The sequence below is a fragment of the Nelumbo nucifera genome, chromosome 1 (assembly GCF_055504915.1).
Source record: "Nelumbo nucifera cultivar China Antique chromosome 1, China Antique-T2T, whole genome shotgun sequence".
In the NCBI taxonomy this organism is placed as follows: Eukaryota; Viridiplantae; Streptophyta; class Magnoliopsida; order Proteales; family Nelumbonaceae; genus Nelumbo; species Nelumbo nucifera.
The window spans coordinates 86,752,102-86,765,857 of NC_142649.1; positions in this window are offsets into that span (position 1 = coordinate 86,752,102).

The following is a 13,756-nucleotide window of genomic DNA, read 5'->3' on the forward strand; positions in this document are numbered from 1 at the left end:
GAGTCACTATTTATTCTAAGTTTTTCTACTAAAAGCAAATCCGGGAGCCCCCATCACTCCCTGTTAGTTATTTCTGATGGGTGGCGATTCCATCTATTTGGTTGTAAGGTGAACAACTTGCGAAGGTATTTTCCTAACATTCACAACCGCATAGCATACTGCACAGCGTACACCACACCACACAACACACACCACCCAACCTAACTCTAACGGTTGAGGCATACACGCATTGCTGACTCGGCTGATCCACCAAACGACTAGAGCCCACAATGCATAACCGTGCACCGATTCGACGGCACACAGCCAACCAAGTCAACTAGGTGACTCAGCCTACCATGGCCAGAGCCCGAAGCGGGAATGATGCCCCTGCCTCCTAAGGCTAGAGGGCATCCATCGAACTCCGCACGCACAACTAAGAGCCAGCTGAGAAACAATTAGCCCAGAAAGAGCGTAAGGCTCCCCAATGACTAGGTGCCACTAAGCATCCCCCAAGCGAAGAGAGCTCAGAAGCACCTTGGCCAACAAAAGCCAGAGACTGGGATACCAAGATCCCGGATACCCTGGACCTCGGCTAGAATAAAACCGAGGCTTACAACAATTCAAAAAAACAAAAAGGAAGAGAATGAAACACACAACTCAGAACAAAAGATACTTTTTCATTAATCACAAAAAATAATTACAACTGAAAAGGCTCGACATACCGAACCGTGTACATTAGAACAAAAAAAAGGAAGGAAAAAGCAAAGACAACGACAACAGCAATAGGTAGACCCTTCATTCCTCATCCGGATGCTCCTCGACCTCCTCGGGCACCTCGATGACAACGACACCATCCTCGATCGGCGTAGGGGGGCCGAATGGGTGCAAACCCTACGCGACCTTGGCCACGTTGGGGAACCAATGTACAATCTTGTTGCGACAAAGGTAGAACCCCTCCGCCCAGGAGTGCGAGGCAAAGTCGTTCAATGCATTCTGATAATCCTTCAACTTCAAGGTCTTGAACTTCGCAATTGCCTCCTCCTCCGCCCGGGACATCCTCTTGTTCATCTCCTTCTTCAGCGCCTCCTGCTCTCCCTTTAGCTCAGAGATGCGACTCTTCAACTTACAAACGATGGCGCTCCATTTGTCAATGCTATGCTTCAGCTCAGCAACCTCGCTCTTGAGCTCAGCCAATCGAGCCTTCAAGAGTTGTACCTCGGCCTACCCCACCTCATAAAGGCACCGCACTGCCTGAAGGCGATCAACTACGACGACCACCGAGTAAGCATTCTGCAAAAAGATCAACTATCAGTACAACAAAAATAATCAACCAAGGTAAAAGTAATTGAAGAAGCAAGAAGACTTACCGCCACGGAATAGCGCAAGAGTGCGCTCTCCAAAGAACTGCTCGAAGATCTGACAAGCTTGTGCCTGATGGCCGACATCATCAAGCCCCATACCAGTTGCTCGAGAAATCCTTGTGTCTCAAGCCCATCCTCGGGCCGAACATCCCACCACAATCTATACACAGTGGGGTTGCCTCCCTCCAATGCGTTCTCTCGCGGGGGAGGAGAGTGGATGGCCTGAGCACCCTCCTCCGGGTTGACCACCACCACCTCCTCGAAAACTCTTGGCCTCTTTTGTTGTTTGGGTGTGCGTTCCACAAACCTTGGCTGCACTTCATCAGCCCAGGGCTGAGTTCCCTGGGTCCTTCCAGACAACGTCCTCTCTGTCGCGGCCCTCATGCGACTAGCCATCACAACACCTGTGCAAGACAAACAACAAGTCAGTACAAAGTGAAAAAGCTCAGAAGAAGAAAAGATTGGAAAACCAACATGACATACAGACCGGTTGTCTCGCTCATCAGTCTGGCGAGAATCAACATCGAGAAGGACGTGCGCTCCATCACGTTGACCCTCTCGATTTGACTAAGCGACACCTTCTCCTCCTCGATGTGCTGGGTCAAGCTCGGCGCCTTCACTCTGGTCCTCGGCTTTTGGAGCTTGGCCGGAAGAGGCCAGCCTCTAGGATAACACACAAAGAAGAATTTCCCCTTCTAGCACTTCATCGAAGACGGGCCCCAACCAACACCTTATTGCGCTGCCAGGTCGAGAAATAGTAATACGCCTACTGGTGATGTTTCAATTGAAGGAGGAAAGTGAACATCAACAAGGTGATGTCAAGGTCGTGGACCAAACGGAAACAGAACAAACCGACTATGAACCTAAAGGAGTTTGGCATTAACTGGACAAGCAGTACCCGGTACCACCTGAACACCTCGACAATTCCCTTGCACAAGGGAAACCTTAGCCCAACCATGAGGTTGTGCTCGTATACACAAAGCTCACCTGGCCGAGCCAAAGTGGGTTTCTCACCAGCACTCTAGCTCCTAAGTTCATACTCTTTAGGTATACAATACAAGGCTTTTATCTGGACCAAGTTTCTAGGCATTAGACAACATGGAATTGTCCTGAACTGGCTACTAGCCCGCGGAGGAAGGGCGACCTCCTCCTCAGTTGACAGCTCGGCCTCAGCCTCCCACTCAATGATCTGCTCAGGATCGAAAGCCTCTAACTCCTCAGCCTCGGTCCCCAAGCCATCAGCCTCATGAGTAGAAAGCGCGGTAGCCTCGATGAGAGACCTCGGCTCAGACTCACTATGGGAAGAAAATGAAGAGGAAGTAAAAGAAAAGGAAGAGGAACGAAAGGAGTTAGAGGATGAAGAAGACATCTAACCAGATTCTACGGAAGTCTAGACCGAGGAACTGAAGCAACACCGAGCTGAAGATTACCTCTTGTTGAGCTCCACAAGTACTTCCTTCGCAAAAGACAAAGTGGGAATGCTCTTCACCCCCTTTTTATAGGGCTCCTAGCGATCCAGATCAATGACATAGATTAAGTGCCGCCCTCTAACAACTTAGGAAGATGAAAGCGACACCACTGCCTTTCTTATGCGTGTAGCCTTGGGGAAACGAAATGACGCTCCCACCAACCCGTCTCGAAAATGGTACGGGTGTCGAGCCTGCCGGTTTGCCCAAAAAACCGGTTCATCCTCGAGTCCTTCAGCCCAGAACGTGCACTCAACCAAACTTCCATGTTCAAGTTCCTCAACTAGGAACCTAAGAGCACTTCCACGCCATATAGCGGTCAAGCACTGCACTCCTCGACTTCGGAACTGGGGGAGTGGTGTTTGGGTTTGAACTGGCCTTGGGTGCCACGTGTCACCTCCGCAGCCTCCTTATCACCTTGGCCACATCGGCACCACGTTAGATGGATAAGCGCGACCAAGATAGGAGAGCGTCGTATGGATAAGGAAGACAGCTCCACCGGGAATTAGGTCTTATCCCAAAGACCTCGACAGACGACCTCATCCCGATAGCCCTAGAAGCATCATCCAAATTGGACACTATCATTCTGCTCTGACCAACATTGCTCTCAACTGCTCGGCCCGATAACCCACTGTTCTTGACTAACTTGAGTGTTGGAGTACCTACTTAGGGAACAATTCCTCGAGCCTCTGATTGTTTTCTTGTTTCAGTTCTTGCTACGCGGCTTCATCCTTTCACCTTGGCCTCGTCCAATTGGTAGGATCATCTTATTGCGACCTCGGTTCGGGATACCTCGGATCGAACAACATCAACTATGATATATCTAAAATTAAGGTAATTAATATGAAAAAGAAATCCATACATGCAATGCACGTGCTTAATTACTAGTACATTTAAAAGCCAAGAATAGTAGCCAACATTTTTTACCTTTATTTATTCAGCCTTTTACTCTCTCCCTCTCAAATCAGTCTCTCTCCTTTTTATTACAACGACATCACCTTTATTAAGTTAGCCTTTTAGTCTCTCACTCTCAAATGAGTTTCTCTCCTCATTATTACAACAACACCAATGACATTAATTGATTAAACATTGTAAATTAATTAATTAAATTATAAATTTGCATTTTTTACCTTTATTAAATCAGCTTTTTATTTCATCTCCCTCTCAAATCAGTCTCTCTCCTCTTTATTACAACAACAACGCTTATTAATTGATTAAAAATGGTAAATTAATTAAATTACTAATTCAATTACATACTTAAATTATATTAATTACTCAAAAAATATACATTAAGCATATTAATTTAGTATAATTTAATTAGGTAAGTTTGTTTAATTTAATATAACTCATAAAACATGGTAAATTAGTTAAATTAATGATTTAGTTACATACTTAAATTACATTGATTACTCAAAAAATTTAAATAGTAATTTTACAATTATAACTACTAACTTTAAGGTTACATTTGGATGTGATGTAAATCAAGAACCGATAATCAATGTATGCGTTTGGAAAGAGGGTGTAATTATTATAACTACTAACTTTAATTACATACTTTAAGGCTACATCGGTTCGGTTTTGTATGCATTTGGAAAGAGGGTGTAATTATTATCGACGTGAAATTACACTTCGGTTTAGTTTTGCATGCGTTTGGATGGAGTGTAGTTTTACGTCGATAATCAATGTAAAACCTCATCAAGTCTAAAGTTTTACATCGACAATCGACGTAAAAGCTACATCAATTTTGTTGATGTAAAACTTCACTCTTCCACCCATCACTATTTTCAAAAAAGCAATGGTCACTTTCTGGTTCAGTGTAACATCATCAATGTATTACACTGATTCCAAACGCAACTTAGCCTCTTTATTAATAGAAAATGTCCAAGCCTAAGCCTGAGCCCCAACCCTTATATTAACTCCGAAGTCCAATCTAAACATAAAAAATCTTACTTATGTTGTAATTTAATAAATTAATGTTATATTAATTTAATGATAATATAATAAACAAATAAACTAATTCCTATTTCATAAACTATAAATCAGTATTTAATAGTAATTTAATAAATATATTATACATTTTTATTATATATGTAATATTATTGAGTTGAGCTCAATTGGGCTTTTTGAGAAAGCCCAAGGCCATGGGCCTGAAATTTTGTTTAAGCTTGATCAAGAGTGGGCCCGGTGTTGGGCCATCTCATTGGGCTACTTGACTCGTGATTATGTCTACATTAAAGTAATTAACAAAGTCTTTTAAAAAATTACATTAGGGCTCAGTTTGGGAAGAATGCAAATACAAATAGGTACAATATAGATACAAGTAGGGGTGGAAACAAGCCAAGCTTTTCACGAGTTGCTCGAGCCAAGCTAGAGCCCAATTCACTGGCTTGATTATGAAACGAGCCAAGCTCGAATATATATAGATACAAGTAGGGGTCAAAACTCATGAAGCTCACGAGCTGACTCGAATATATATATATATATATATATATATATATATATATATATATATATTTATATGTATTAATAAAATTATAGAAAATAATATATAAAATAAAAATATTATAATTATTAATTATTATAATTCTTAATTTTTAAATATCAAATAAAAAATATTTTATATATAATTTTTTATTTTTATAAAACATTTTTTCTCAAAATCAAACTCAAGCTTATGAATTTTTTACTCGAGCCAAGATCGAGCTCAAGGTTCTGGCTCAAATCGAACTCGAGCCTTGTAAAACAGTCTCGAACTGAGCTCGAGCCTTGTAGAACAGTCTCGAGCCGAGCTCGAGCCTCGTACTATTCAGCTCGGCTCGGCGAGCTCAGCTCGAATCCACTCCTATACAAGGTTTAGAAATATCATATATAGGGCTTTGCACTATACATATTTGTATTTATACTCTACCCAAATGGGGAGCCTAAGTGAAATTAAGTAACTACATATGATGTGCACTATAAGACTTTTTAGCAAGTGTATATTGTTGGATGGAGGGGAGACAGAGAGGGTGTTGGGAGGGATGGGAGAAGGAAAAAGGGGGGAAGTAGGAATTTAATGGGATTTAGTAGCTTTTTAAGGAAAATGTTCCCAAGCCATATAAAAGGTTATAGTAGGGATATTGGCATTTTATTTCGTTATTTTTTTGTTTTGGATAATCTATTTCTAATCGATTTATTTGTAAGATATATCTAGATCCATAAAATAATTAGGTAATATGTTTTAGAAATGATTTACTCTCCAATAACATTAGATAATATAGATATCATTTTTGGTATTAATTTAATTTTTAATTTTCATTATAATTTTTATATGATGTGAACTTCAAAATTTACAATTAAAATAAAACAATTTTTTTCTTTCGTTTGTTGTTTTGTTATGAAGATTAGTCAAATGCATGTTTTGAAGAACCGGTATCTGGTACTGGCTTTGTCATAGAATTTGTTTTATTGATGGGGTTAATCGAGGTGTAATCACAGTCAGGTCACATTCAGATTCGAAGCAGCAGTTACCCGCATCCCACCCAAATGGGCTTCTTCTTCCAATCAGGGGTCAAAACTAATTTTATGTGACCCAGCCCATCTCTCTCTCTCTCTGTATTCCTTTCGGGGTTTAGGCAACGCTATTGGCACATAGATCTTATAAGGTTAAAACCTACTCAAGAGAGGGAGGATTTCATGTGCAACAAACAGAGAGCAGAGGAGAGCTTCTTTCATCCTTCCCTCCTGAGTTTTGACTGGAGCTCCCCCACCACAGTAGATCCAAGTTAGATATAACAATTCGGTCTGCCATTCCTACTGTGCAGTTCACGAGATTTCAAACAACATTGATGAGAGGGAGAGAGAGAATACAATCAGAATTTATTCACACCGTTGTGAATTTGTGAATTTCATTCATAATGATGCACTCAGTAGGGCATCGGGGATGTTAATGCACCGTGAGCAGGTTCAATCCAATCCAATGAATATTTTAGAACATTTTGGACCAATTCAATGCCTGTACTGTTTTTTACTTTTTTTGTTAAAGGCAAGAGGGGCTAAATAAATTTGTTTTAATCTAAATTGATTCCAATCAAAACCTGGTCCTCTTATAAATCCATTACGGGATGGACCAGGTGCAATCGAATCCAATAAATATTTTGGACTATTAAGCCTGGATTGGTCTAATTCAATGTCTTATTGGTCCACTCAATCCATCCAAAATGATTTTGATTAAACGGAGTCCAATACAAGACTGGTCCATCCATTGACAACCTTAGATGCATTTCTTTTCTTTTCTTTTCTTTTTTTTTTTTTTTGCTCATGTAAGTCTATATTTGGCTTTGGAGTTTTTATCAGACATGGCTCCAGCTCAATGTGAGTCCATTACAAATGAACTAGGTCCAATCCAATCCAATGAATATTTTGGACTGGTCAAATCTATTCAAATTTGTTTTACTTTAGATTAATTCTAACCCAAACCTGGTCCACTGACACATATATTCTTATTTTCTATCAATGGACTAGATATTGACTCAATCCAACCCAATTCAATATAAATTCATTATGGATGGACCAGGTCCAATCAAATCCAATAAATACTTTGGACCATTAAATCTGAACTGATCCAATTCAATGTCTTGTTAGTCCGTCCAATCCATCCAAATTGATTTTGGTTTGGATGGGGTCCAATCCAAAACCGGTCCATTGACACCCCTAGCCTCGCCTTGAAAAGGTGTGGATTCAAACCTCTGATAGGCAGGATCTCCACATTATGCTAATGGGCCCCAGCTAGTGTGAGTTATACACAATTTTTTCCAAGAATCCCCACAAAAAATTATATTTCATAATTTTTCTTATTATGTTTTCCAAAATCAAGTAGATTGAAAATCTAATATACAACTTAGGCCCTGTTTGCTTTTCGGTAAGTTACTTACACAGGTAAATGCAATTATTTGGGTAAGTTTTTCTAGGGAAACACTTACCCGGGTAAGTGCATTTACCCATGTTCTTTTATTTCTCAGGTAAATAAGATAATGGCCATTTTAGTCATAAAAATCCATTATTAAAAGGGACATTTTTGTCCCATTTAAGTGTTAGTAACTTTTCTCCCAGGTGGGAAAGTTATTTACCCACCTAGGAGATGGGTATCACTTACCTCGTAAGTGGTACCTTGGAAAATAAACTTTCCCTGATCCCCACATTAATCTGAAAAATGAACATGGGATGACTTCCCATTGACCAACTTTCCCACTCTCAAAATCCAAAATCCCATTAACAAGAATATATATGAATTTTCAACAATAACTACTAATTTTCTATCGATAAATACAAGTATTCAATTTTAAATCAGTAATATGAAAAATATTAATAATCCTTCACTACTGTAAATATTCATATTTTATCAGTTTAAAATAAGAACAACTTAAAAAATAATTCTCTCTTATCTCATAAAAGCATGGCCTAGTTCAATTGTCTATCACTTGAAACTTTGAAAGTACCCAAAGAATTTATAAATCCTTGAAATAAGAATTTGAATGTTAGAATCTGAATTCTAGAATCCTGATTATTCTACAATTCAACCAGATTCTCGTATTGCTACCCAAAATCCACATAGGTTGTAACTTGTATCCATTTATTGTTCATTAATTTTAAATAATAATTCAAATAACAAGCATAGTTATCAATAAGCATTTGATGCTGTATGACTTTGTTTGGTTGCCAAGAGAACAAAAGAAAGTGAAAAACATAAAACAAAAAGAAAAGAAAAGAATATGTTTTTCCTTATAGTATCGTGTTGAAAAGAATATATAAAAGTTTTAATTGGGTCCCATTCAACTATTTTGCACTCTTCAATTCATTTTCTTGCTTTTTCAAATGGTTGGGCCAGGGGCCCAAGGGCCCAAGGGCTTTGTTGTGTTGAGTTGAACCTAAATTATTTGTATTCTCCTTCTCTCACTCTCTGAACCTACAAGTGAAGAAGAGGAATAGGGAGTTAGTGACTTGCTTTAGGATCTCTCAACAGGGAATCCATTTGCAGTAGTAGACTAGTTAGTGGTGAATCTTCCACTAGCTAGAGCATGATGCCTTAGTTTCTAGAAATCCTACCTCCTACTGACCCAGAACCGACTAAAATGCAACCTTCATCATTGTCCAAGAGCTAGAGAGAATTCAGTTGCCGCACTCAAATGCTGCTGCTTCCAGAAATGTTTTCCGAAGACAGATCAATCTACAATGTTATTTATAGAACATATCCTACTACAGGGCATCCAGATCCAGTCGATGAAAATTAGTAAATGGGTGGGTACTAGCTAGAGCACTCATATGTGCAAAAGATCTAAATTCTGACACCACTACAATGAACTAAGTTCTCTTCGTACACTGTGAAAGCATGTAAATTAGGCAGATTTTATTACTGGATGGAATGGAATTCCAGCTTGACATTGTTGCTTAATGCAATAACCCAAGGTAATAAATTTGGGTTTAGATTGGAGTCAAAGTCTGTTTCACCAAGTGATCTAATGTTCAATCCTTGTCATTGTCGCCCTTATTATGATTATATTAATTTTAACACAATGCATAAATGGGTCTATGCTTGTCCATTCTTGAAGCCTGATAAGTCTCCATGTGAGAGGTGTATTAGAGAATAAATGCTTATTAATAAATCTCACCTAACAGCTTAAGTTTTTAGGTTAAATGATTTCTAAAAATATCTTAAAACAAATTGGTTTAAGGGTAAGGGTTTCAACAGTAGCCCCATCTAGCAGGGTGTCTAGGATGAACCAGAGCCAAGTTTCACCAGTAGCTACAATCAAGCTGGGAGTCAGTGGCCATAACAAAAGAGGCAGTAAACTTCGGACCATTTTATTAGGGAGTGAGAAGGTGATAACAGAAGCCTGTGTTCCATGTTTACTGTCCTACTGGTGCGGATTTTGGGTGGTTGCAGCATCCACTCCCAAAGTAGGGAGTGGTGTGGTGTCTCAGCATGTCATATATGAAAATCCCCTAAATGTTGGGTGGTATCTCATATTCAGACTTCCGGCACTTTGGTGCTAGCCTGGTAGGGAGTAGGGACACCCCAGTCCGGTTGACCCAACTTGGTTCAGATGCTATAAAGTAGTCTAGCTCATTTGGTCTGATTCAGGCTTTTTTTTTTTTTTTTTTTTTATCTTCTGAAGGGCTACACAACTGGGGGACATCCCATAACCCCCTAATTCAGGTGAAAGCGAGATTTGATCCCAAGTCTCTACTACGATCAGCAAGAGACCTTACCGACCGGCTGGTTGATACTTTGCAAATTTAGTCATTTGTTTAAAAATAATAATAATAACTTGTTAGTTTTGAGTAGCTTTTGAAAAATTTAAAAGATTGATTTTAGGGCTGCAAAATGGATCAAATTGAATTAGATATTAAATTAGAATTCAAATTGGTTATTATCCATCGAATTTATATTGTTGGATTGGAATAGAATTCCAATTGTAATCGAATCATGGTTAATAGAATTCCAATTCCAATTCCAATTCCAATTGTATCAAAAGATATGATACGATATATCTGATACGATATACGATACGCCCTGTATCAGATATATCGTATCATATCTTTTGAAAAAGATACGGTCCGAAACGCCTGTTTTCAGGTGTTTCGGACCCCAACTTTTTTTAATAATAAAAGACATCTTATATTCCTAAAAAAACCAAACTTTGAAAAAAAAACTAAAAATAAAGTGTGTATCGGCCGTTTCTAAGTACAGATACGATATGGCGAAAATGCATATCGTAATACTTTGAACCTTGAATCGAATAAATTAAAAATGATCAAAATATTATATATTATTAAAAAATAACTAAAAACGACATTGATATTAACTTCCATAAATAAAGGAATTAAAAACTACGTGTATGAAGAAAATTTAGTAAAAACAAAAACATTTAAATTTGATATATATGTATATGTATTTATCGTTTTTTTTTGCATTAAAAACACAAGCCCAGTCGCGTTGGGGGTTGGGCCATGATCCATTGGGTTGTCCAGGTCCACCAACACCGTTAATGATACCTGTTAAAGATTAATTAGGACCGAGAGAGGGCTTATGAATTGATAAAAGAGATAAGCAAGAAAAGAGAGAAGATTACTACTTAATTATTTGAGGTAATTAAGAGGGGGTGAAGATAACGTGTCAAAGGCAAAATTCTCAAAATCTTCAAACCTTAATCTGAAATAAAAACTAGTCAAACTGCGAAAATCGAATCGGAAAATGTAGTTAATTGAATCGACTGGTATATATTATATATATTTATAATATATGTTATATATTATCAATATTATATATATAAATATATACATATATTATATTTATAATTATTTATTTATAAATATATACTATATATTTATTTATTTATAATATATGTTATAAATAGAAAAAATTAAAAAATCGAAACCGGTCAACCTGTGGTACCGGTTCTGTTTCAGTTCGGGGAAAGGTAAAATCGGTACTTGGTAGGATCAGTTCAGTTTCAGAAAAATGCTCATATTAATTCAGTTAACCAAGCCATGAGCACCCCTAATAAAAACCAATCAAACCAAATAAAATAAAAAAGGAAGATATATGAATTTAGCAATAATGACATATACAAGGCCCGTTTATTTTGCAGGAGTAAGGCTTTAGAATTGGCCCTTTCCGATTCCATTTGTTTGGTTGAATAGAATCTAAATCTCATTTCTATTCCCGCTGGAATGACATTTTTCCATTTAGGAGGTTCATTCATCCCCTCCCTTGAAAATGAAAACCCATTCCAATTAATTCCAATTCCGAATCCGATTCCTATCATTCCCATTCTGAGAGATTTCAATTCCGGTTTCGACTGTGTGGCCGGGACGAGCAGAGCACAGATAGACCCAAAATCATTGTTCTTCAATTCCAAAATTAAAATTGTTTTCACGTCACCATGAATATGGGCTCATGTGAATTGCATCATACAACGTCATCATGAGAAAGTTTGTGCACTATCTTAAGCCTGTCATTCTTTATGTCTGCAATCTTTGTTGTGGAGTTCCGTTCCATTCCAGAGCTAATGTGTGTATCTGCATGTATGTGGTGTGTTGGTGAGGCACTCACATCTTTTGTCCTACTCTTAATCTTGCGAATCCAACTCCATCACAATAATAACAAAAGGAGTATTTTATTGCACAATTGTAAAAAAGTTCACTAGTTGGGTCAAGAAGCAAGGTTCCTTACACGACAAACCCTAGCCTTTGCTAGATCTTATGGTCAATTCAGACCGTCCATCAGATAGATGACCTGATGGATTCGCCACATGTCCAATTCCACAGTCCATATCAATCATATACCCCACTTTGTATTGACCTTTTTTTTTTCTGTCACTATCATGCATCCAAAGCCTAGACTAATTTGCCACGTGTAAAATGGTGGGTCTTGAGAAGAACCTGAAGATATACATCTTTTAGAGCACCAAACTAGTTTGCCACGTGTCGAGTTTTGTGGGGAACAAATGATGAGAGAAATGTTTAACAATCATAGCCAAAGTGGGCGCTCTGTTGTGCCTAAACAGAGGTGGGACTTAAAGAGAGGATGAGACTTGAGAGAACAAGAGAAGCCCATAGGCCCCATACTGTGCCTTCCTTCTCAAGTGATTCCTTCCTACTTTTTCACCTACGTCACACCTTGCCAATACTATTCTAGCCTAGAGGAGCCAACGAAATATAACTGGGAAGAACAATATTAATGTTGACGCATTTATTGGGGTGTGTGACATAAGCATGACCTGATACAAACTAGATCTTGTAAGAGATTTATACTTAGCACTCACTCTTAAGATGAACCTATCACCATTTGATCATCATAGAAAGTGATCAAAATGTTGTTGACACATGTAATCGAGTTCAGTTGATTCAAGTGGATCAATTCAACCAGTTTAACCCAATTAACCATGTTGGTATTTTAGTAGAGCTTCAAATAGTATCCACTTATTCGAATTTGATCCGTTTATAATTAATGAATCAAATATGAATTCACCCCAATATCAATTATTAAAATTAATTTGAATATTGTGCTTTTACTAAAGAGTCATCAGTTCAAGTTTTACAAATTGTATTTTCAATATTTTTTGTTCATGATGTACAATATCAAAGTGATTTTTAGTTAATAATATTTAATATTTTGATCTTTTTTATTTAATTTATTAATGCTATTTGATATCCAACTATAATCCAAATTCAATTCAAACCGGATATGAATCTGATGAATAAGATTAGATTCGATTCGATTCCAAATATAAATGGACTAAATTTGGATATATCTAGCTTATATATGTTTGCAACCCTATATTTTAGGTTATGTGTAAGCAGGGGCAAAGCCAAGTATATTGGTGGGGGGTCATTATTTAGTATTCCTTAAAAAAAAATCTACAATAGACCTTACTTTTCAGGCCATTTTCCCCAAACCCTACTTCTATCCCTATCTCATGGACCACTGTGTGTAAGCATGGACCACTAAGTCACCTATCATCTCCATAGGTAGTGGCAGGGTCTGCTCATATTCATTAAGATAATAGAACAGTGATTAGCTATTTTATAGGAAAACCTATGCTATTAGAAAGACATGATATTAGAAGAGATTTGATCAATCAAAACCTCACATGAATTTTGATAAATACCACCTGATTGGTCATTTTCTTTTCTGGTATCATGTATTTCCGGTATCATAGTCCAATTGTTCTATTGAAATCTACTCTAAGCATGTTAATGGAGAGGCAGGCTAAGAAGTGTGCAGCACTCATGTAAGTAGTTTCAAATGTAGATCATCCTGGGTTTCCTAATATAAACAATAAATAAATAAAAGAAAAAGCACCAGAGTCAATTGGGATGATACAGAAACGGCCCATTTAATCATGTCAATCTTTTTTCCCCTTTTTTTTCATGTTAGTCAGGGTTTAAGCAAATTTGTTCCTGATG